This window comes from Cebus imitator, unplaced genomic scaffold (assembly GCF_001604975.1).
Source record: "Cebus imitator isolate Cc_AM_T3 unplaced genomic scaffold, Cebus_imitator-1.0 Scaffold21, whole genome shotgun sequence".
Taxonomy (NCBI): domain Eukaryota; kingdom Metazoa; phylum Chordata; class Mammalia; order Primates; family Cebidae; genus Cebus; species Cebus imitator.
The window spans coordinates 9,171,925-9,178,208 of record NW_016107336.1 but is presented as its reverse complement, the minus strand read 5'-3'; positions in this window follow the sequence as shown (position 1 = coordinate 9,178,208).

Here is a 6,284-nt window from a genome sequence, read left to right as displayed (position 1 = left end):
CAGCCTGGGTAACAAGAGCGAAACGCCGTCTCAAAAAAAAAAAAAACAAAACAATAAAACAACTTGTTGGTCATTAAAATGAGTTCAAGGCCAGGTGCAGTGGCTCATACCTGTAATCACACCACTTTGGGAGGCCAAGATGGGAGAATTGCTTGAGGTCAGGAGTTCGAGGCCAGCCTGGCCAACATGATGAAACCCTCTCTACTAAAAATACCAAAATTAGCCAGGCGTGGTGACACAAGCCTATAATCCCAGCTACTCTGGAGTCTAGGGTACGAGAATCACTTGAGCCCCTGGAGGCGGAGATTGCAGTGAGCCGAGATCATGCCATTGTACTAGAGCCTGGATGACAGAGTAAGCCTCTGTCTCAAAAAACAATTAACTAGGTATAGTGGTGCACACCTGCAGTCCCAGCTACTTGGGAGGCTGAGGCAATAGGATCTCTTGAGCCCAGGAGTTTCAGGCTGCATTTAGCTATGATTGAGCCACTGCACTTCTGTTGACAGCAAGACCCTGTCTAAAAAAATGAAATATTTTAAAAAATGAGTTTGAAATATAAAAATGATTAGAACCCTGTTTACTACCTAACCTAATTACTATGAAAGATTGTATGTCAGGATGTTTAGGCAGAATATATAGAATATCTACATAGATGATTTTACATGCATATGAACAAGTAGGCAAATTAAAGCAACTTTTTTTTAAAAGCAGCTATGTTGAGAGTGTTTCCCCACAGTGTTTCCCCTTCCTGTCTCACTTTCCTTCTGCTTACCTTGTTCCTAATGTCAATTTCACTGATTCTGACTTCATCACTGATCTCTTTGTTTTTCTAAATTTGGCACATATAATCAGATCCATTTTGTCTACACTATACCTCCTTTAAGGTTCATACTACAGGCAGATCTACCACCTCCCTCTCATTATCGCCCCTGCCTTCTGCTGTTGCATCAACGACTTGGCATCTGGCCCACAAATTTCCCTGTCTCCCCAAGGGAGGTATAGCAGAGTGGTTAAGAGAACAGGTTATACATTGGAGTGACTCAAATAGAAATCACTATTTCCACCACTCGGACAAGTTACTTAACCTCTGAAAACACTGAGTTTTTCATCTACAGAACTACAAAAACAATAGCACTTACAAGATTGGTTTGGTGACTGCAATAATGTCTGTCTTTTGACCATAGCCTGATATCTGCAAGTGATGGCCTTCAGGACTATAGTCTTTTTAAATTTATTTGTATTTATTTATGTATTTATTTTTTAAATTGCATTTTAGGTTTTGGGGTACATGTGAAGAACATGCAAGTTTGTTGCATAGGTACACACGGCAGTGTGATTTGCTGCCTTCCTCCCCATCACCTATATCTGGCATTTCTCCCCATGCTATCTCTCCCCAACTCCCCACCCCCTGCTGTCCCTCCCCTATTTCCCCCCAACAGACCCCAGTGTGTGACGCTCCCCTCCCTGTGTCCATGTGTTCTCACTGTTCAACACCCACCTATGAGTGAGAACATGTGGTGTTTGATTTTCTGTTCTTGTGTCAGTTTGCTGAGAATGATGGTTTCCAGTTTGATCCATGTCCCTACACAGGACACGAACTCATCGGTTTTTATGGCTGCATAGTATTCCATGGTGTATATGTGCCACATTTTCCCTGTTCAGTCTATCATCAATGGGCATTTGGGTTGGTTCCAGGTCTTTGCTATTGTAAACTGTGCTGCAGTGAACATTCGTGTGCATGTGTCCTTATATATTTATGTATTTATTTATTTTAGAGACAGGGTTTCACCATTTTGGCCAGACTGGTCTTAAACTCCTGACCTCGTGATCCACCCACCTCGGCCTCCCTAAGTGCTGGGATTACAGGCGTGAGACACCTCACCCAGCCAGGACTATAGTCTTAATAGATGGTGGTAGCCATCCAACTGACATCCCTGACTACTGCCATCTTCCTTCAAGCTCAGTTACTGTCCCAGCCCTGGCCCTGAACTGTTCCATCTTAACAATCATAAACCCAGCATTTCCTTTGCCAATTGCAGGCTTTAAGTTTTTAATTGTGAATTTAAAAATACATAACATTAAATTTGTCATCTTAACCATTTTTAAGTGCAAATTTCAAGTGTTAAGTATATTTACATTGCTGTGTAACATCTCTAGAATGTTTTTACCTTAGAATCCGGAATCTCTATACTTACATAAGACGCTGATCCCTCTTTCCCACTTCTCTTAGTCCTTGGCAACCACTTTTTTTTTTTTTTGAGACAGAGTTTCGCTCTGTCACCCAGGCTGGAGTGCAATGGCACCTACTTGGCTTGCTTCAACCTCTGCCTCCCAGGTTCAAGCAATTATTCTGCCTCAGCCTCCCAAGTACCTGGGATTACAGGCACCTGCCACCAAGCCCAGCTAATTTTTGTAGTTTTTAGTAGAGATGGGGTTTCACCATGTTGGCCAGGGTGGTCTCAAACTCCTGACCTCAGGTGATCCACCTGCCTTGGTCTCCCAAAGTGCTGGGATTACAGGCATGAGCCGCCGCACCTGGCAGCAACCACTTCTCAACTTTGTTTCTTTGATTTTGACTACTGTAGATACTATACATACGTAGAATCATGTAGTATTTGTCCTTTTGGGACTGACTTATTTCACTTATAATTTCTTCAAAGGTTCATTCATATCGTAGCACATGACAGGAATTCTTTCTTTTTTTAAGGCTGCGTAATAGTTCCACTGTATGCATTTATCACATTTTCTTATTCATTCACCCAATGATGGATATTTGGGTGGCTTCCACCTCTGGGCTATTGTGAGTAATGCCTCATGGGCATTTGTTGTTGTCTTTTGAACCGTTTATGTGTTTCCAGCACTGTGAACAATACTTGGATCATAGTAAGGACTTAATAATTGTTTCATAAACAAATACAGGAATGAAGTAGTTCAGTGAAACTTTATCCAAATCCCCTAAAAACAATAAAATTATGGCTTTTCACATTCAGACTTTTGTTGCTATCCTATGGCTTTTCACATTCAGACTTTTGTGGCTGCTGTATATTTCAGCAAGAAAGTATGTAATAAATGCTTTATGTTAATTGTTCTTTCCTATGTGTCTAGTCTTGCACTAAGCAATTAGATGCATTACTTCTTTTCATTTGAATCCTTAGGCAGGTATTATTATGATTTTGTCATTATCCCCAATTTACAGAAGCAGAGACTGAGACTTACAGAAGTTAATTGATTTGCCCAAGGTCATGTAGTATGTAAGTTGTGTAACCAGGCTTTAAACCCAGACTGCCTGAGGCCAGGGACAGAAAACTTAAATCTCTGTGTGTGCTATAAATGTCCTAGTTATTCTACATGAACATTTGTAAGATTTTCTCCTCTTTGTGAACATGAGTGTTCATTAAGGCCTTAAAAAATCCAATGGCATTTCAAAGTTGCTTTTAAATAACTGGCCCATGAAAATACTGAGTTTCTCAAAATGTACATACGTGCCCTAGGTAAGCACTCAAAATAAGTAAAAGGAATATTCATAGTTGTTAAAGAAAAGGACGCAGTTTCTGTATTCTCTTTTGTACTGGAAGCATTAATATAATGAGGCCTCACGATGCAACTCAGACAACATTTGTCTTGGAGGTAGATGCCGAATAACCTAAAGCGGGCTTGATCAGTACAGCAAGAGCTCCATGGTTGCAGCTCCCTCACCTCTAATTCCTAATGTTTCAGCCCTACAGCTTGCTGACACTGCTGATCCTTCTGATTACATCATCCTTTCCCAATTGTCCTTTCTTTCTTTGTCTGTCTTCAAGCCTGGATGGTGAATAGGGTCTCAGGAAGACATCATACAACAACCCAATGGAGGAATAGCCAACCCAGATGAGAACCAGGTATAGTTGGCTCCAGGAGGAAAGAAAAAGGAGGATCTAGGGCTGGGTGTGGTGGCTCATGCCTGTAATCCCAGCACTTTGGGGGAGGCTGAGGCAGGTGGATCACGAGGTCAGGAGTTCAAGACCAGCCTGGCCAAAATGGTGAAACCCCATCTCTACTAAAAATATTAAAATTAGCTGGAGGCCAAGGTGGGCAGATCACCTGAGGTCAGGAGTTCAAACCAGCCTGACCAACATGGTGAAACCCCCATCTTAAAAAAATACATAAAAATAAAAATAATTAGCTGGGCATGGTGATGGTAATCCTGTAATCCTGTAATCCTAGCTACTCGGGAGGCTGAGGCAGGAGAATTGTTTGAACCCAGGAGGCAGAGGTTGCAGTGAGCCGAGATCATGCCGCTGCACTCCTGCCTGGGCAACAAAGTAAGAATCCTCAAAAAAAAAAGAAAAAGAAAAAAGCCAATAGAAATTATCTAGAACAGAACATCAGTTAAAATCACTAATGGTATTAATGGATGTGCTAAAGGTTTCTAAGGTTTTCCCCTCTTTGATTTTCATTTAAAAATAGATAAATTACACTAGCACTTCCAGATGTGTGCTTTTCATGACGGCAAAAACAATAACCAAAAAAAATCAATGCATGTGTTAATGATATATGATTTTAAGTTTGGGAAAAGATGCAGGGATACATTCAAGATTGCAGACATGTGATATGGAGGTGGGGTAGGAGGACTGAGGAAGAGAGAAAAAGAGTATTTGACATATGGGATATATTAATAATTTCATTTCTGTAAATATAGGTGTGTATTTATGAAAGGCTTGCCCTGTGATATGGTTTGGCTGTATCTCCACCCAAATCTCATCTTGAATTGTAGCTCCCATAATTCCCACATAGTGTGGGAGGGACCAAGTGGGGGATAATTGAATCATGGTGATGGTTTCCCCCACACTGTTCTCATGGTAGTGAAGTCTCATGAGATCTGATGGTTTATAAGGGGTTTCCCTTCACTTGGCTTTCATTCTGTCTCATTCTGTCTTGTCTGCCACCACATAAGATGTGACTTTCACCTTCCACCATGATTGTGAGGCCTCCCCAGCCATGTGGAACTGTGAGTCCATTAAACCTCTTTTTCTTTATAAATTACCCAGTCTCAAGTATGTCTTTATCAGCAGCGTGAAACAGACTAATATACCCCACAAAAAATTAAGTGGACATTGTAGTCTTTTCCTGTGCTTCCTTGACCCCTCACCACCCCTCAGTGTATGTTTCCACAGTCCGTCTTTTTCCCTGCCTTCATGTTTAAACCAGCCGTTATACATCACAAATGTCAGTCTCAAGTGCATGATGTTTGGTCAGAGGAAAATGATATTTCAGTTCAGAAAATCCCCTATCACATCAGTAACCCATGATGGTATGATTTGATCAGACTGATTCTTGCTTCAGATTTTCAGACTTCAGCTTTTAACATCTTTCCTACAAAAGAAAAAATACTACTTTTGAAATTTCTGTGTTAACATCATGAAACGTTTTGCTCTTCCACAGATCAGCCCCATCAACATCACCCGGAAACTCATTAATACAGAATGCCAGACCCTACCTCAGACCTACTGAGTGAGAATCTGCATGTTTAACAAGATTCCCAGGTGATGTATATGCACATTACAGTTTATGATTCATATGCATGTTAAAGTGTAAGAAGCACTAGGCTGGAGGTATTTATAACACCAATTTTCATATTGCATGATGCTTTGATTTCAAAAGCTCTTTATTTTAGCAATTAGCAAGCATTTCATGGACTCCACTTGTAATGCTTCCAGTTAGCAGCTCTTTTTTTTTATTGCAGATTCTCATAGGAAATCTATATACAAATCTATTAACTGCAAATACGGAATTCCAGCACGTCGTCCCTGAGATCACACACCCTTTGTTTTTTTTTTGATTTTTTTTTTTTTTTTTTTTTTTTTTTTTTTTTTTTTTTTTTTTTTTTTTTTTTTTTTTGAGACAGAGTTTCGCTCTTGTTACCCAGGCTGGAGTGCAATGGCACGATCTCGGCTCACCACAACCTCCGCCTCCCGGGTTCAGGCAATTCTCCTGCCTCAGCCTCCTGAGTAGCTGGGATTACAGGCACGCGCCACCATGCCCAGCTAATTTTTTGTATTTTTAGTAGAGATGGGGTTTCACCGTGTTGACCAGGATGGTCTCGATCTCTTGACCTCGTGATCCACCCGCCTCGGCCTCCCAAAGTGCTGGGATTACAGGCTTGAGCCACCGCGCCCGGCCTCACACACCCTTTGTTAATGAAATTTCATGTTGTATCATCGTGAAATTCCAACTAGCTTGACCAAGTTACCAATCAAGTTTATTCTTCTGAGAAATAAATACTACAAACGTAATGACATTCCATT